The 19,638-nt window shown below is 42.5% G+C and overlaps 1 protein-coding gene across 3 annotated transcripts in view; it reads right to left on the reverse strand.

Moving 5' to 3' along the window:
• OSTN (osteocrin) overlaps positions 1 to 19,638 on the reverse strand; it is a 104,288-nt gene that overhangs the window by 53,125 nt on the left and 31,525 nt on the right. Inside the window, exon 1 of one of the 3 annotated variants that reach the window (XM_057427330.1) lies at positions 357 to 530. The exons of the other annotated variants lie outside the window; for them this stretch is intronic. The gene's annotated coding sequence lies outside the window, so the exon portion shown is untranslated. Of the gene's footprint in view, positions 1 to 356; positions 531 to 19,638 lie in introns of those variants that run through there. 3 annotated transcript variants of the gene reach the window in all.

Below are 19,638 nucleotides of genomic sequence, written 5' to 3' on the forward strand. Positions count from 1 at the left end.
CATCAACAGCTATATATTGCCAATGCTTAGAAAACAGACTTCCCTACCACATTCTGGGTCTTCTTCTTTTCCTCCCCTGAGATCTGTTGTCAGAGGAAAGGAGTTCAGAGCTTCTTTACCAACGGGTCAATTTCACTCTGTTACATTAATGGAAATTGCAGGTGTACTTCAGCTGAAATGCTGATTTCTTCAAACAGCAGAGAAGAGGCTACATGCACTTAGGGAGGAAGAATATGCATCCGTTTGTGAAATCTTAGCTTTCAAGGGGAAATGTGCAGTGGAAAAAGAAGGAATTATAGGGGAAATTAAATTAAAATGCAGGAAAAAGAAAATTAGTAACAGAAGAGAACTTTTACCTGTGGTGCTGGCCAAAACGCTTTTAAGATGCTCAGTGAGAATACGCAGGTGTACAGGAAGCCCAGCAGACTGTCCAAATACGAGGCTGAGTTGGAGGGTTCTGGGGAAATTGTCCTGTTTCTACAGTCCAAGAGAACAAAGCAGCTCAGTCCGGTTCTGTCCTCAGTGGCTGTCTTGTCCCTTGTTTCCCTGGGTTCGCAGGGGTTCCTCACAGAGCCTGGCAGGGCACCCCTTCAGGCATTCCTGCAGTATCTCTCAGCTCTCCTGCCAAATGATCTGGGACATGTTCAAAGGCACCACAAATGAGGAGGAGAAGCAGGGAAGCACTCTGAATGACATGGCATGAGTATGCTCTGGGTAAGCTTTTTCTAGGTACTGTGTGACAAAGAACATGGGATGCTGTTTCCACTTACAGTCCGTGCTGCTTGCTCAGCTCTACAGAACTGACCATGCTAAGCCCAAGCAGACCTCCACCAGCCCCAAAGAAGGCAGTTGCTCTGTACGGGCTGTCGTCTCCAGAGCAGGCTGACTGAGAAGCTCACGTCTATTTTTATTCTCATCTTCTCATGTTTCTTTCCCCACCCAGGCTGATTTCTGCCTTTGGTCAAGACAATGATATTTATCATAGCACCATAGAAAGCACAGGACAGAGAGACCTAACCTGGCAAATGCCTTTTGGTACCAGCAGAATTATTAACCATCAGTGATTTGCATCACAGGGATCTCAAACATGCTTCCTCTTCTCCTGCCTCTGCAATGACACTCTTCTATGCCCTTTCAGAGTCTTAACTCTATGTCAGCTCTGGCCCTATACCTCAAAGCTCTTCACAACAGGGTTGGTCTCCTCCCCCAGCTTGCTCTGCCCTGCCCTTCACACTACCTAGTCATTCTCTTAGGAAGATTGATTAGATCACACAGAAGGAGCTAATCACTGTCATCTGTGCTGGCTCTTCACCCCAGTGTACCTGGCCAGCATCAGTTCTTGCTCTGACCTGGGCTACTTTTGAGACTTTGCTATTCTTCCTTTAGTCTTCCTTAGCTATTCTTTCCTGTCCTACCAATTCTCCATCCCAGGTACTGTCAGCCTTCACTCAGTTTCCAGAGCCTTTCTACTGTGCACTGCATTTCCATTTCCAGTTATTTTAACAGCACCTTTCACGGTGAGATAAGAACAGGCCTATTTTCACAGGTCACCTGCCTAATACACCCAACTATGCTTACATTGGTGGAGTATAGCCACCTTATGACCAACAGTGTTAGAACATCCAAGGCTGCACTGCTGGTGTTTCAGTTCATTTAAAAAATGAGAATTTGCTAAGAATTCAACCACACATAAATGATTGTACAAAACTCTTTTCCCACTTGTTTTCTACTCCTTCCTAGAAGTTCACTGGGGTGGCAAAGTCTCTGATACGGACACCAGCCCTTTGAATAAAACTTGGCAGGTTTCACACCATTCATTTCTCTTTGGCCTGCATAGTGCTGCATGACATTAACAGCTTCCAGCCATAGCACTGAGAAGAGGAAAATAGTTCCTTCTGTCAGCAACGGCCTTCTAAGGTAGTGTGCTTGCACAGCATATTAAATGCTAACAGCCTTTCTTTGCTTCATTGATTTTCCAAATAATTGTCAGAATTTCTCTTAATAGGTTCATTAGTCTCACAAGGTGATGATGAACACATCCAGCAAGAAGAAACCATGAGGAATTGCAAAGAACTCACAGAGCATGAGAATGGTGTGATGTAAATGATAGATCAGCTGGGGGTATAGGTGGTGCTGCACAGTGTTGCTCTCTCTTCTATGCTATTGGCATGCAGTCAGGCTTATTCTGATTTAACTGACCAGACCCCAGTCAGATCATGGACACTGCCCATTTCTGGGCTCTGTACACAGAATCTATTATTGAGAACCTCCCAGTTTTATAGCTTAGCTCTACATAGTTCAGCTCACCTCATGCTGCTGACTTTCACAGAAAGTAACTTTTATTGCCCACATTCATCTCTGCTGATCAGTACTATCTTTAAGACCTAGATTGTCTAATACGTGGAATTTGGATGGCACCAACCCCATCTAACAATGATGTAATTCTTGCATATTTCTTGTTTCATTCCCCCGTATCTACATTCTACTGGACTGTGAAGTTTCAAAAGTGTTAATTTTTCCATTTCTCTTACATGACTGTAGAAAACACAAATCACAACAAACTCTTATTTACCTCAAAATCCAGAAGAAACAGGAGTACATGTGGAGAAAGAGGTCCCAGGTTCAGGGGATTCATCAGTATCTAGACCATCTGTGCTTTGCAAGTTCGTGTTTAATGCTCTTCTGAAAATACACCTGCATGCCAAACTGAACAGATTCACATCCTCATGACCGGAGAGAAGCACAGTTTTAACACTCTCATGAAATCTTCTCTGGCTTGCTTTTGCTATTTGTAGTATCACTAAGGAAACCAAATGTGAGACTGGTGATCTTTATTCAAGATGTGCCTTCCCCAGACATGATCTCACCTAACTTATCTATCACTTAACTCCAGCCCATTCTTTCCTATAAAAATACCCATGAAGTTGGGTTGAACTAGAAGGTAAGCAATGATGGCTGTGACTGTCCGGTACATGAAGAGCTACAGTGACCTGTAATGGCAGGCTGCCAAGCCTTTGGAACTACAGTACTTGTGGTGCTAAGCAGAATACCTTGTATAGTTGCTATAAAGATAATGAATCACACACCTAGCACTCACTGGAAGGTCTCACAGCACTTTACAACAGTGGGATGTAATTACCTACTAAACATGGAGGTAGAGGGATGTGTGACTTCCCTACAATCATGCGTCTGGGCTGAAAGAGCCACTGAGGGCTTCTGTGTCCCAACCTTCTGCAAATGAACCTGACAATAAACTACACAGGACTAGATACAACTACAGCCAATATTGTCTTAAAATCAGGTTCTGCTCTACCCTTCCATGGCACTCTTTTCAAAGCATTCACCTTCATTTCAAGCATTCACCTTCAATAGATCACTGTGTGCCAGTACTTGGTGTTGGTTACTGTATGGGGAAATCAGGGGAAAAAAAAAAAAAAAACAACAAAAAAAACTCTCTACTTTTGATCTAGGAGTGACTCTGGCCTGCTTCTTAGCATATAAGCTGGCATGGGCATAGAATAAAATGTTCATGGCGATATCAACTGAGTGCAATTAGCACTTCTCAGGTCTTGACTTTTTATACACTTATCCTCACAATTCAGCTGTTTGATGGGGATGTGTGGCCTTCCCTAGTTTAGAGGTGGAAAACAAAGTCAAGGATTTATACTCAAACTAAGCTCCAAAATAACCCACACACTTACACTTAGTTTGAAGTTCAGCTGATTCACATCGGCAGAGAAACACAGGCCATGCAGGGCAAAAATCTTGCTTTATATTCAGGCTGGCCTTCCACTGCACCTTGCTCCAGCCATAGGGCATAGCAAAAGTAAACGTCTGCTCAAAGTACAATTCACTCAGAGAGACCAGTAAACTACCATGCACCAACTGATTTGGGTGAGCTGCCTCCATAAAGGCTCTTGACTGTCAGCAAATGTAAAGCAGTAAGACTTAGCATGCAATAAAGGAAGTTTCACCAGTGCAGCATGACTTTAGATGGAGACCTGAGCCCCTGCATCAAGACAACGACCATGACTCAGATGACATGCAGTAATTTGTTGATATACAGCAATGCGAGCATTTATCCAAACCCAAGCAGTTTTCCCATAGTCACAAAAGAAGCCCAAAGCACAACACGGTGCAGAACATCAGAGTTTCCCAGAACCTTGGCTAGTAAGCCCATGTTCCCCTCTCTCACTTGATAATGTAAAACAACATTCAGGTGTATCCTTTTTATCAGAAAATACATATTTCTCTAATTGCTCCAGCATTAGAGCTTTTAAAGTATCATTCATTTAAACAACTCGTGAAAGCATTGAACATGTACTAATGTCAATTAATAGAAGGTTTGCAATAACAAAGTTTGGAAAGGATACTTTTTAGAAATTAGCATCTTGACAAAAATCAATTTAAATAAATTTTAAAAATAGCTAATTCCATGGGACCTCACTCTGGCAATCCTTCCTTTCATAGGATTTTATCCAAGTACTTGTGCAATCTCTTGAAAGGGAAATACAGAAGAGCTTCATACAGCTGAGAGTCATTATTCCATCTTGCAGCATAAAGCTGTTCTGCACAAGTAAATAATGAGAAAATGCACAAAATTTCTAGTGACATTTGGATTCATAATGCCAATTCCATAGCACATGTACATCAAGCTGGAAACTGAGAATGTGAGCTCTGTGTCAAGCACTAAGAAAATGGTAATTTATCAGTCAGAAGTCAGATGCTTTCAGCCCAACACAAAGTTATGCAAGGCCATGAACTGTCTGGTGCCAGCACTTAGAGCATACTCTAACTGGTATGCTACACCTCATTATTTACACATATTCCGTAGTGTTTGCAGGTACTTAGCACATGAGGGCTCCCAGTAATACCCATCCTTACCACACACAGTGTGCCTGCCCCTCCTATGAGGCAATTCCCTGGTCAAAGATGAATTTTAGACAATGGTTTCTTAAGCAATATATAGCCATCACTGTTGAATCTTCCAGAATTCCTAACCTGGAAGTTTCCACAGATCTGGCAGAAGGAAAAGAGTGATGGTAGGAACCCAAGCAGTTGCCAGTTGCAGCATCCATCCCTACTGCTCTCCAGTTTGCTTTAGTCAAGTGAACGCACATACAGTGCAATCTGGGTTGAGTAAGTCCACAGGCTTCACTAGAAAGGGGCAGCAACACTGACAAAGTAACATTCTGCAGGTAGCATCAGAGCATGCTTTAGTTAGAGGCTCAGTCTTACTTTGACCATATACAAAGTTGATGAGTCTATAGTAGCAAACTGTTACCTTGAGCAGCAGGCAGTGACTGGCAGGATAAAGTGGAATTGGTATGAAGTTTCTATAGAATATGTCTCTGTTGATATAATTTTCTGTGCACCTTGATATGGCATAATTTAGTCCCCAGAAAGCTCTGCCACACAGTTTCAGATAACGAACTCTATGTGCTGAGAAAGGACAGTAAAAGCACAGGAACACTAGATATACAGAAAGGGAATAGGTAACTTTAGTTCAATAGCAACACAAGGGAATGTGGCAATTTGGACAAGTACCTATCCTGCTTCACACTGCATGACCAAAGGAGCTACTACACAAGATCATGTGGCCACATAACGAAAGACAGCACTCAGAGAAGCCCGTCTCTGGCTTTCAAGTGTGCTCTAACTGTGGAGATCCTACACAAAGCAACACCTGCCCAGCTGACACTGAAAAGGTAGAATACCCTTCCAGGTATTCTACCCAAGAAATCAAAGTACAAATCATGGGACAAAGCCTGTTAAAAACATAACACACAAAAAAAAACCCACCAAAAAAAAAAAAAAAAAAACTAACAGAAAAAAAAAACACCACGAAACTCTAGATATTAGAAGTGGAAGCTGATTTCCCTCCATTTCCCTTGTTACAGAAGACATCTCCACCTGACTTCCCACATGTTCTGCTCTTGGCCTGCCTGACATTTTGCACCACTTGGCAGATACCTGCAGCCAAAAAGGCATATCAGATTCTTCCCTGGTTATCAATAGGCATGCAACCATTTTCACAACAGTGAGGTTGACTAAACGCCCTCAGTAACTTTTGGTTTACGTGTGAGCTGATGACACACAGGTGGTATTAAATACCTCATAAAATTGGGCCAATAGCCAGGGAACAGATCTGGCACGTGGAAAATAATAAGTGGAATATCTCCTTGTTACCACAGTGACTTGAAAAACACAATGAAAACAGTGCACATCCCTGCAGGATTACTGAGGATGAACAGACATACACTTTTGAAATATTGAAACAAATGTTATAATGATGCTCCTGAACTGCAGGAGAAATCCTACTTCATGCAGACATGTATGTCAGAAAGCCAGTTGTTGTCTATGGATACTGAAACTTCCTATATCCCCTAAAATCTCTTGGATAACGTACAGGGAACTAATCGTACCAAAGCTTTGAGAAATGAGAACAGCACTGACAGTTACACAACTGAACATGGAGAAATACTGATTGTATTTCACAACTTCATCAAGTTTTTGCACTCTTTTTTATAGGGACATTTATTTACTTTCATGGTAGAGACATCATTCGACTACCTTAGCAGGCTTGATTCAAGGATTGTTAAAGTTAAGAGAAAGAACTCCATTAACTTTGGTGAGCTTTGGCTCCAGGTTTCAGGCAAGACCACGACTGAGCTAAGGGAGTCAACAAATCTCTTCTAGCTGAAGTCAAAGGAGGATCAAAGACAGTAGTTCAATAACCTCTTTGACTGCACTCTTCATGATTCAGACTTAAGGGACATCACTTTTGGTAGAAGACCAGAGTCTTGCAGCCTCTGCATTTGTATGAGATATTATACAAACTCACATAGGATCCAGTGAGTTTTCAAATGCTGATTTCCATCTTCTCTTTTAGCAGAAGATATTCTAGAAGTAATTTATTTACACTTTCCCAGAAACAAAAATGCTTTTTATGCCTGTTGAAATTTTATGTCAAAACAAACATTTCTGTCTAGTATTGCGAACCTCCTTCTGATACCTACCGTGGCAAACCAAGGGTTCAGACTCTTAATTCAGAATGCTTTTTATTTTTTCCCTTTTGTCTTGCAGTACTAGCCCTAATCCCTGGAATTTAGCAACAATCAGAAAAGGTTATTTAACAAGGATTCACATTCTTCAGTTTGAAAATAAAATAAGGATTATAGAGAAAACCTCTTAAAACTAGAGATGCATTTTACTAATATTCACACAGTAAAAGATTCCATTTTCCTGCATTACAGAGGTGCTACAAGAAAGTATCTGAAGACAAGCCACATTTGTACAGCTTCATGTTATTACGTATGAAACAAAAAGCTTCTAATTTCTTGGTGACAGATGTTATCATCCACCCTCCAAACCAGCTATCCCTCTTTATTCACATTACTAGAGTTTGCATCTAGATAGACACGGCTTTGTGACACCAAGAAAGAAAGGTAGCTGAGTGTCTTGAGATAGAAGCTCTGCTGCAGAAAACCCAAAATTAATATCCATTCCAGCAAGTTCATCACAATGACTGCAAAGCAGAAACTATAAAATAACTCCTAGAGGTAAAATGTAATCATAGTAAAAAAATACAGTGCCCTTTGTCAGAACCAAACTGATGATGGATAGTGCAAGACCCATTTGGGTCTTCCTGAGTCACAGCCTTCTCCTGTTGTCTTCATCCAGTGATGAGGACAACTTTTATTACTTTTTGGATCAACCAAATACTACATCAATACAGAATTCAGCCTACCAAAATTTTTCCACTAAGATTAACTTATTTTTATGTCGCAGTCAAGCTGGGGGCACATTCAATTAGAAGGAGGATGGAGCTGTCATCCCAAACTTGAGCTAAAGCTTTGGGAGTTAATGGACTGTTCATTAATATTTTCTTCTCCAATGGCTAAAATTGTGTTTGCATTTCACTGACTTCAGGTATTGTTGCCATTAAATGTAGATATTATTCAAAATATAGGATATGAATAATATTAAGCTGTGAAGAGGATTATAGCAGTACAGAGTTCTTAAACCTGTAGCCATTCCCAGTGATTGAAAGGAGTCTGAAACAAGCATAAGCACCTAATGATGGTAAATATCCTGTGATGGGTTCAGTTTGCAAGATGAAAACCCACTATTTCAAGGCTATCCATTTATGAAGTGTTTCATGGTAATGTCAAGAGAACCTGAGGGTATGGCATTATTGTGCTTATGACTATTTGTCCTGGTTTCACAGAGTTCGAGATTAAACTCAGGCCAGGAGAAATCCTAGGAGGTCAGCCCCATACAGAAAAATACCTCCAGTGTTGCAGACTCCAGACCCTTCTTAGTTAATCCATACTTGGGCTTAGCTACCTTTCTGTAAGAAATCTTTGCTGGAACTGCTGTTAGACACAAGGCAACTGTTTGCACATACTCATTGCTGTTTTGTACTGGTGAATCTACTCCAACTTCCCCAGATCCTTCCCAGAGACTAACAAAAGAGGACAGAGATCCCTGCTCTATGGGAAGTGAGCCACTGATAGATTGAGATGCTCAAAAGCAAAACACACAGTCTGTGGCAGAGCCAGAGAAAGAGTCATTGAAACTAAGTGTTGTCAGGTGTATACTGAAAAACTGCAGCTGTGTTTCAAGGAAGAGAGCTTCTGGTCATAAACCAGTGATCTAAGAGGAACACAAATGCCACATGCTGTTAACAAGGTCTGTTTCAACTGGAAACATCCATTTGTCTAATCACCCTCACTCTGAGACCTGGATTTTTAAACTGTAAGTCACTAATATGTCACAACAATTACCTGAATTGATGCCAAAGAAAGTGTTGCTTGTGATTGCTTTGAGTAGAGCAAACCTCTGCTTTGCTTTTTGTTTTTTCATTGTTTTAAAAATATACCTCACTTGGTAGCTTTTCCTTAGGCTTAGAAGTTCAGTAAGAAAATAGACTCAAAAAAAGGTGAAAGTCCTTTTTAATTTAAATATACTGATTCTTTAAGCAAAATAGCTAAAAAAAAAATCTTTCATTTGGGTTTGTTTTGTTTTGTGATAAAAACTGTGCTGACAGTTACACATCTCAGGGGAGTAACTCTGAGACAGGCTTTGTTTTCTGCAGAAATGCCTGTGCTGGCAATGGGGAGTGCCTGGTACACAATATCCTTTCTCTGTTCCATGAGAAGAAAGACAGGATAGGGCTTTACTCAGCGCTTCCAACAAGACTCCTCTTCTTCCCATTGGTGTTGAAGAAGGCTCTGGGCCTCCAAGACACTGACCCTGCTGTATTGAAGAATCTCAGGAGCACAGTGCCATCCCCACCTCAGATCCAGCAGAGCTTCCTCACCAGCAGGGATCTGCCAGTAAAGCTCACCATCATGAGTTAACCCTAAAGTGTGACAGCATGGGACACACTTGACACATCAGTCTTTCTTACAGCAAAAGAAAATCAAGCTGATGGAGAACAAGGAGGGATTATTGTGGCCAACAGAGTGAGTTCAATTTGGCACAACAGGCACAAGGAGCAGCTTCGTGTGATGGAGAATAACGGAGTTTTTCCCAAACCAGTGGTATATGAGCAGCCCCTGGAGCCAGACCTAGGGAAGCTGCAGTCTCAAAGTCCTTGAATTCCTGGCTCAGAGAGGGGACATTAACTTGGGGCTGCACATCACAGGGATAAGACCAGGTAACATGACATGCATCAGTTCAAGCCAGCACTGTCTCCAGCTGTTGAGCTCCACCATACACTGCAGAACCCTGCAAACTGAAGAAAGGGGCTTAGTGAAAACAGTAAAGAGAATCAGAGTCACGAGCTGAATCCCATAGAGCTGCAGACAAATAGAGTTTTCAGGAAGTCATACAGCACTTTACACTCATGGATCTCATAACATTTTGCAAACATTCGTTAGCCCTCCATGCTGCTGGGCTACACTTGCAGGTACTCATTTCCTTTAAAATTCAGGGATAAGGAGCCTGCTGGCAGAACAAATCACTGGCAGAAGCCAGGAGACAAACAGCAGTTCAACTCTGTGCTGACCAGATGCCTTTCATCAGAATATCATGAGGTAGAATGCAGCCCACTGCCAGCCTGGAGAGGAAGAACAGAAGGTTTCCAGTGCCTCTATTCCTTAAGAGAAGCAAATGCAAAAGGCTGGCAGATGCACCAGGCAGCAGACAAGTGTAATTAATAGCAAAAAACATTCTTCTATATGGAGATGGGCCTGAGTGTGCTCCTTCCTGACAAAAGGCCATAAACTGCCTTCAAACATTTCAGGAACAGTTAACAGAGTTTCTGTTTCCATTTGCAAATTTTTCTTTTTTTTTTCTGGCTTATCTTCTTTTAGACTATAAATTTGTGAAGTATTAAGTCTAACTGTGGAATTCAGTGTATCAGGGGAGTTAAAAACAGTGATCAAGATAGTCCCAAACAGCAGCTCATTTATATTCTGGACAAAATAATCCTATGAACTCAGCAATGAATACCCAGTAATTTAGAATAAAATGTTTTAGAGACATGGTAATGGTCACCTAACCAGGTGCTAAAACAACAGAAGTGGTACAGTGAAAAAAAACCCACAACCTCCAAATGCGTGGAAAGCTGAAAATGTGTGGGTTTGGGGAAAATGCCCCCAGACATGCCACATTAGATTAAATGGCAAACAAATTGTCATTTTTCCTTTTACTGATGCTGTCATTAAAAAGGCCTGTGGATCGAAGGGGAACCGACTAGCCAAATTTTGGAAACAAAGTTTAATTGAGGCAAATAGACCACAAAAATGGCAAAGACTCAGTGAGGCTTAAAGAGAAAAAGCAGAAGTGGCATATTTTAGTCATACAGGTTAGGAATGTTAATGTAGATATAGATCTCCAAACTAAACATATAATGATTTTTCTCACTGACAGCTTCTGTTTAAAGATAACTTTATGCCAGTTAGCCAAAGGTTTGGCGAAGTGTTATTTGGCCCTGTAAGTCACATTACAGAAACAAACCATACTCTTTTGGGTTATTTGGTGCACATGACAGTACAGATGTGATTTTAACAAGGCTGGCTCTATCTTTCTGACTACTCTCTCCAGTGCAAAGTTGACATCTGCTAGTGCCAGTCCTCCTTAATGTTGGTCAAATCCCTCTCAGAGCAAATGTTGACAAGCAGCAAATTCTTATCTTCATGTTCCCCTCTTAAAATACTTCTTTCCTCTGCCTGATAGGTTTAGGTTTCCCCCTTTGCTGGTAGGTTGAAACCTAAACCTTCTAGCTTCCTTGATCTTGCTGATCTGGTAAAGTGCTCCATCACTCTCAAGGACCAGCAGATCTAGTAAGCAAAGCAACACCAACCCTCTGGTGTGATATGCACATATGCATTTTCCAACACTAGTTTTTCCATTAGGTTCATTGATCCCTTTAAGTATGAACTGTTAAGACTTACAAATTCTGAAGCATACTGCCTCTTAAGGAAGAAAAACATTCTGCACACAACACTAAGCGTTGCTCCTAAGCGATACACATGGGTATCTGCATGCATGTGCACCATTTCCCTCTGCCAGATGGTAGCGGGGCATCCAGCAAGTAGTAACAAAGAGAAATATCCAAGCTATCTACACACTTTCTGCAGCTGAAGAGCCTGTATTTCACTCTTGCTCCCCCATTTAAGTTTTAGGTGTAATATCTACATGCACAGATGTGCAGAAGCAAAGGTACCTTTTGGAGCCTGAGTAGCAGCTTTGAGAGGAAGATCATAAAGGACTGTCCCAGCTTTCTGCAGGGTGGTGATCTGGGAACTCCAAAGTGCATTCCTGGATATGGTAGGAAAGGAGTTGCAACCAGAGCCAAGAGCACAAAGGCTCCCAATTACTTTGTGTTGGCACCTTCTGGTAAGGAAAGCAGGAATTACCAGATCTGATAATTTCAAGGGCTAAATTCTAACATAACTAGCAGGCTGGGTCAGGGGCCTCTGTTGTGGACAGTGAATCACTAACCAGACTAGAGATATTTCCTTCCATTAGTCAGAGGAAAGCCTGAAGAACAAGAGTTTATTTGTCTTCTGTTTTTCATTTTCACTTTGTGGTTAGCCTTGAAAAACTCATAAACATTTAGCATGTCTACCACATAATTCTGTATTTGCCTACACGTATAGTAGCTGTAGGAAGCAAATACAATTACTCACCACAACAGACCTTAAATCAATAGACAGTCCTTTGCTTGCACTACTAACTTCTTTTTCCTCCTGTGACAGTTTTAAATCCCTAATAAATTACAAATCAATCATACAGACCTGAAACCAGAACAGAAATATGTTTGCTAAAATATATGTGCATTCTTATATATGCAGATTCAATAAAGAGAGGAAATCTTCCCACAGCTAATTCATTCTAGATGTTTTCCAGTTTTTAAGAATGCCCCACATCCTCTCCTCTGGCATCGAGTCCAGCCACACAGCAGAAGGCCCCTGGAATTACACCAGCCTATTTCTGGTCACTTAACATGTATTGATACTAATACTGTCTTAAATTATTAAGATGCTGCTATTTTTAAGTAGCCTATAGATCTAAGGCTGGCCTAACAGCCTGCCATTCAAGTGATCTATGCTAAAGCCCATTATCGGCCAAAAGCCCAGGACACAATTTCCCTTCACTTAATACCCTTTCTCATTTCCAGCACTTCTCCTCCTCCATCACTCACGAGCCTAAATAATACACGGCAGTTCACATTAAGCTGCCTTTGTGTGACAGTCCTAGACAATTTGTCACAAAGCTGCAACTCGCTTTGTGCAGCAGGTTCTTAATGAGCTTTAGGAAGGGCTTTATAACCTCTCAGAATGAATATGAGCCTTTATAAGCACTCCTCAGTGACTTGCTTTTCAAATAAATGCTTTTGCTTTTTTGGCTAGGAAGATACAGGGCTGTGTCAGTTATCCAAGCATTTGCTGCAGACAGAGGGGAGGGCATATAAACACTGCCCCAGCCTCAGTCAGAAGCTGTGCTTCCTGAAAGTAGCACTAAGCAAATGAGACTGATACAGAGGACTCCGTGGAATACAGGACCTGAACAAGGATGAGCACATGAAGGAATGTTACTCGGCAGAGATGTTGCTGTTATCTCCAGTTTCTAATGGAGAGGTGCTGCGTTTGTACATTAAGGAATATCCCAAGATTATGCCACATGCTGCATGGGGAGAGGGGTTGGTGCAGGAGAAGAGTAATGGGATGCAGAACAGTTTGTTCTAGAGTCCTGGTTTGTGTCCATCACATCTTGTTGGGAGACTTGGGTGAAATTACTACTTTGCTGACGTCAATGGCAAAACTCCCACTGCTGTCAGCCTGGGCCAGGATCCCCCCCCCAGGCATTTCTGGCACATGGGAAAAACTTACTAACCACACAGGCTGGCCTCTGCAGACAGTTCACTGTCATACCCAGCGTGACATAACCCTTTGCTAGCTGCTGTATGTGTAAAAGGCTGAGGTGCAAGGCTAAACTGCACTATGGTACACCAGAGGGGACAGATCCTGATAAAGTGCATACAGACAGTAAAATTGCACTGTTGCTGCTATTGTGGGGAGGACATTCTCTAGAGCTGGTTAGAGAAAAAATCTGAACAAAGCCCAGTGCCAGCTGAGTGAAAAATCCCACCAAAGGAGCTTGGTTGAATAAACGCTGTGTTTTATGCATTTGCAAGAACTAGCATTCAAACACTTCCCCAGTAAATGAGCTGACCCTTCCCCCTCTTTTGAGCAGTGTTAACCCTCTAAAGCACCTAAGCACACATGTACTTTCATCTGATTTTGGGCATCCCTGCAAACATAAAGAACAGAAGTGTCAACAAATGAACCTGCATGGTCCTAAACTGCAGTGCTGCACTGCTGATTTTCCTTGGTCTTGTAGAAGGGAGAGGTGCCTGGTGGAAAACTGGCTGATTCCTGGCCAGATAAAAGGTATTGAACCTAAATACCCACGTTTCAGTATCGTAGGTCTTGGCTTAGAGGTCATTACCAGGAAAAAAAACAAAAAAATCACAATTAGACCAAGCTCCTCGTCTTTCTGTAGTGAGCTGCATAGGGATGTGGCAAGGGGATGGGCATGGAGCTTTTTCAGTGGCACTTTTCAAAGCAAGACGCAAACCAAAGCCACTCCAGCAAGTTTGAGAACAAGCCTGTTGTGCTTCTGTTTCCCACATTGTTACACTAACAGCATTTGCTTGCTACTATGTGCCCCAAGATCTAAGGTATCAATCAAAAAAAGCAACATGTTAACACCAATTTGAAATACTTGACCAGGTTTATAGCAAGTCACTGTAACAACCTAAATATAATTACAATAATAGAAACCAACATAATTGCAAATGATGTTGCACATTTACCACCTAAACATGCAATAAAGCATTTGCACCCCGTACTGGTGCTCATATCCTGCCATTCACTGGAGCTGGATGCCAGCAAAATCTTGATTACTCTGTTGGATTAGACAACCTGCAGGTGCCTAATTTGCCAAGAACACACATTACGCTTTGTGCTATTGAAACTCGTACAAGAGACACACATTTTAACAGACTATGGCCACACAGAGAAAGGCCAATTTACTCACAGCTGTAATGACTATTCCATTCTGGAGTAGGCTGTCTAGCAAGGCAGCAGGAAAATAGGGCTGGATATTTAACCAGTCCCCAGCTGGATATATTTACATGATAAAATACCCCAAATATTGCTTGCAGTGTTAAAGCCACAGTGTCCTTCCCACAACTCTGATGCTGACTGTTGGTTTGCATTAACGCACAACCGATGTGTGCCCCTGGCTCAGCCTTCATGTGAGACAGCTAATAGTAATGAAGCTTCTTATAGACAAAATAACAGTGTATGTGTTCAATTATTGCCTAATTTTTGTGTAGGATTTAACACTATGAATACCTGAAATCAGTTCCCAAAACAAACCTGTGCATTTATGTTGCATGAGATTATTCACTGCCTGGAATTTTGCTTTAGCAGTTATATGTATGCAAAAGGAGGACAAGTTAAGCACATAGCTTGAAGGGTTGCAAAACTGTTAAATGTAAAGCAAAACGATCCCTGAAGTATGCTTTTCCTACATAAGGTAGTTACAAGAAAAATTATTCAGGTTTGAGTACCAATAACATCTAACACAATTTAAATCTGTTGGCAGCTCTCAGCCTCATAGGATTCTCTCTACCCCTTTCATGCTCGCATACTCTTTACCATGGAACTGCACAGTAAATTTCAGCCCCTGGATTTCCACTTTCAGAGTTATTATCTGAGATCAATTTTAAAAAAAATATACAGAGGAGTTAAACTACACTTGGTGAGCTGCTCCAGGAATGTTTCTTTCCTGACAGCTTCCTGTGAACTAATTGAAAACCCAGGATAACCATGTCTGGTCTTGTCACACTCAGATGTGGCAGATTTAACTGTTACTGCATAAGGTCCCATCGGCTGGGGGATGGTGAATCCCAGGGCTCTCAGTATGGATTCTGATGGCCAAGTGCACCTGAACTAGCAGCAAAGTCTCTACAACCTCTGTGGGATTACACAGCTCCTGCACTTCTGATTCCCAAATGACATCAATTGGAAATCCATGAACCTCGGTACTCTGCTCCCAGTGAAGAATAAGCATCAGAAGAAACACAGCAAGGGCAATTGGCAGGGGCTGGGCAGAGCAAGGTGGTCTTCACCCTTACATCAGACAATTCTTACATAAATGGATATCTTATTCCACTGCAGCTCTGCCACTCTCAGAGAGCCCTGGTGATGTGTTCAAAAGTAATATAAAATAACAGCAGAAATTAATGCAATAAAGCATGCTTGATAGCTAGCGCACTGAGGCGGGAGCCGCAGGAAACAACCTACATCAGTAGACTTCCAGCATCCAAATACATTTATTCCGCCCCACTAAATTAAACAACTGCATTTTGTAGCACTCCAACAAGAAGGCTTCAGTGTTCCATAGTTGTTACAGTGTCTACTAGGACTCACATGTGGTATTTCAGTCATTCCTGTTGATACTTAATGATCCAGCATCATCCAGACTGCTTCCAGAAAACATGTTTCTGTTTCCCTAACTGCCCACAAATTAAAATGGGGTCCCAGAACAAAAGAAACCTGATTTGTGAGGAAGTTCAGTTTGAGATCCAGATCTGGATCTGAAAATCACATCTGTAAAAAAAAAACAAAAACAAACAAACAAACAAACAAAAAAAAATACCACAAAAAACCAAAACCACTAAAAACACAACCAAAAATAAAACCAAACCCAAAACTCTCCCCCCACCCCCAAAAAAAAAAAAAACAACACAAAACACACACAGCAAAAATAACCCCACAAAACTAAATAAAATAATCGTGCACTCATTAAACGGTAACAGATCTGTGCTCATAGGGTTCCATACCAGCGGCTAGAATCTATTTTATCTTCACCCAGTGGTCGCCTTGGATAATATACTGTCTATTAATTTCTTTCTTTATTCACAATGTTTTCAAAGAGAACGGGATGTGTGTTACTTGGGGAAGCAGGACAAAGACATAGTGGGAGAGCTCATTACACTACAGCAAGGGCTTCCCCCGCTCCGTGTGCTGCCGCCGGGGTCCGAGGCGGGATCATTGCTCCCAAGACCAGAAGCGCTGTTCCCGAGAACGCTGCTGCTGACCGCGCCGGGGGCTCCCGGTGCGAGCCGCGAGGTGGCGCTGTCAGCTCGCTGACGGGGCAGGCCGGGGCTCGCCCCGGGGACCCGGCGCTACGTGCGTGTCAGCCGCGAGGCCTCGCTGCCCAGGAACGGCGACGCAGAGCCAGAGCTGCCGCTGGGAGACCCTCAAGCGCTCCCTCCCTGATGAAGCTGTGACCAGGGAGGCAAGGTTCACCTCGGAGGAGAGGCAGACCTTCCCCTGGCAAGAGGTGGGATGCTGAGCCAGCAGAGGTGTGCAAGGGTGTGCTTCAGTCCGTGAGTCACAGCAGAAAGCTGAGCATGAACCTTGCCTGGGTGTGTTTCGAAACAAGAGAGAGCTTCTCGCTTTAGAAACAGAAGAGCACATTCATCCGTAGCGAACCTTTGACAGCCAGTGAGGGTGCAGCTGGAGTGAAAGGAGATAGAGACTGAAGAGCCCTGCAACAAACAGTAGCACAACAGAACGTTCAGCAGGAGAGACACAGTATTTTCTCACACCGAGGTTGGGTCAGTAGATGCCTCCCCAAGGAGAGAGGGGAGGACTGGTCAGGGTACTGCTTTTCCCTTGGCAGCAGAGCAAGCACATCTGCTAATGAATAGGACCCTTAGAAAAGGCAAGGAATTTTTTGCTCCCTACACATATTCAGAGAAGCAGAGAAGGTTTTTTTTTTGTTCTTTTCTTCTCCCCCCCCCTCCCCCTTGGGATTCTTTCATTTGTGATTTCTAATCATCATTCCACTCTTCTGTCACCCCTTTTCTTCACTCCCCATTCTCAAGCTGCCCCCCCAGGTTTGGCAACACTCCAGATGAAATGAATTCCAGGAAGGTTCCCCCCCCCCCCCCCCCCTCCTTTCCCCACCACAACCACTTTCTCTTCCCTATTTAAACTGAACTTGTGGACAAAATAAATGTTGGCAGTAGGTCATTGTCCTTCCCCCCACCATCAGAATACTCAGAGAGGATTAAACTAATCTCATGCATTGACTCACTCCCGGGTGCTGGCCTGGACTCCAGCCATGCAACAAGATGGCATAAAGTGCAATGTCCCAGCAACATGTTTCTGCAGCAACTTCCTATGCAAAAGGCAGTGAAAGGCCCTGATACAGGAGCGAGTGGTTCTACATTGTGCAATGTCAACACAGTCACCACAGTTAACACATTGCCTTGATTTAAAAGGAAAAAAGAAAAGAAAGAAGAAAAAAAAACACAACCAAAAAACCTAGAAGCCTTGATGGAATGGGCAGTCCAACCAAGCCAATTATTTAAGCAGTTTTTAATTAATACTTAAGCAAAGAGTATTGGAAGTTGTGCCATGATGGGAAGGAGGCTACTGGGAGTAGGCCTGCCTGGGATTTCTTGGATTCCTCTTCCATTTCTGATGCATGTAAATGATCAGTACCTGCAGAGACCTCCTGGGAGCTGGCAGTGCCTGTCTGCAGGGAGCATCAGTAATTTCTGAGGGCTTCACAAAGGAAGACAACCACTGTCGCTGCCATTCAGCAAGTGAGTTAACTGAGGCACTGAAAGATGCAGTGACTCCTGCAAGACCACACTAGTAAAAAAATGGTTTGGTGGTTTGGCTGCTGAAAATACCAGCTCTCTGCTGACACCTTTGAAAAGATAGTGCTAAGGTTCACCTGCTTGGATTGCTCTAATGAAATAAATCTGTTGAGCTGCGTGTGCAGCTCCATCAACCTTCACTGACTGGCACAAAGCTGGTCCTTTACAAAGATGACTAAACATTCAGTAGATATCAAGGTGCCAACTCAACAGAGCACTGAAACATGCCTTTGAGTGCTATGAGACAACGTAGCTTGACTGTGATGCAGCACATTTTTTAAGTGCTAGTGTTTTTTAATTTGTAAAATTAACTCAACCTCAAGGCTTCTGAAGAGGCAGGTAAGAATTAAAGACAGAAACGTACACATGATTGAGGATCATATTTTGCTGTCGACTGGGAGTATATGTAACTTATTTCTGGCAGACAGTGACATTTATTCAAGGCTTGGAACACCAGTGTGTATGGATATTTATGAGTTATCCTCAAATAGCTACAGTGGATGTGGTAACAGTATAATACATAGGGGTGCAGACTTGAGAGCAAGCTGTAAAGCTCTGGCAGGTAGGCTATGCTGTAGCTGTGTTGCTGCTGAGCTAGTTAGCATAAAGCTCATCTGAATGGCCAAGCCACCCTGGTGGCTCCAAGTCAGGGGCTGTGACTATTTCTCCCTCTGTCACAGATTATCTCTGCATTCTCCAGCAAGACACTTAACCTCTCGTGCTACAGCTTCTCATTTTAGGTGAAGCTAATTCAGTACATCTTCCTACCCCATCCACCACTACCCTTCACAAACAGGCTGGCAGAAGAGGAAAAGTTAGTGGAAGAAATAACTGGAGAACAAAAAAAAATGGAAGAGGCAAGACATGACCAGGGGGTAAAACCTGTCCTGACCCATCTCAGACAGCAGGTGCTAAGGGAACCAATTCTCATTCCTTTCTCAAACTCTCAGTTGACAGCTGAACAGCTTTGAAACAACACACAGATAGCAAGCAATTCCAGTCACAAACACCCAGGCACAAATGTCTAGGTGGTTTGTCTGTGAGCAATTAAATCTTGTGCTGAACAAAAATGTTAAAAATGCATCACATTGTGGCTTTAAATAGCCTTTTGTTGGAGAGACTGCTCTCACTGCCAACTTGCGCTTGGGTAAACTCTGTTTTTGCCACTGCTGGGGTTCTCTGAATGTCCATCAGGCAGTTGCATCACACACTAAATAGTTTGGCATTACCTTATGCCTTATGGGAAAGGCAGAAGAAAATGCACTAGCAGCTTGTTTTCTCTGTCTACTTATTTATTTACTTTGGTGAGGGGCTTTTTATTTGCTTTTGTTCAGGGGGGATTTTTTTTTGTCTTTTTCCTTCTGAGCTAAGGGTAACTTGAGTGCATTGTAGTAAAAAAAAAAAAAAAAAGTGGTGAGGAAAGTACTTTGGGAAGT

Source organism: Pezoporus wallicus, unplaced genomic scaffold, assembly GCF_028554395.1.
Source record: "Pezoporus wallicus isolate ANWC-B61680 ecotype Strahan unplaced genomic scaffold, APGP_CSIRO_Pwel_v1 scaffold_7107, whole genome shotgun sequence".
In the NCBI taxonomy this organism is placed as follows: domain Eukaryota; kingdom Metazoa; phylum Chordata; class Aves; order Psittaciformes; family Psittacidae; genus Pezoporus; species Pezoporus wallicus.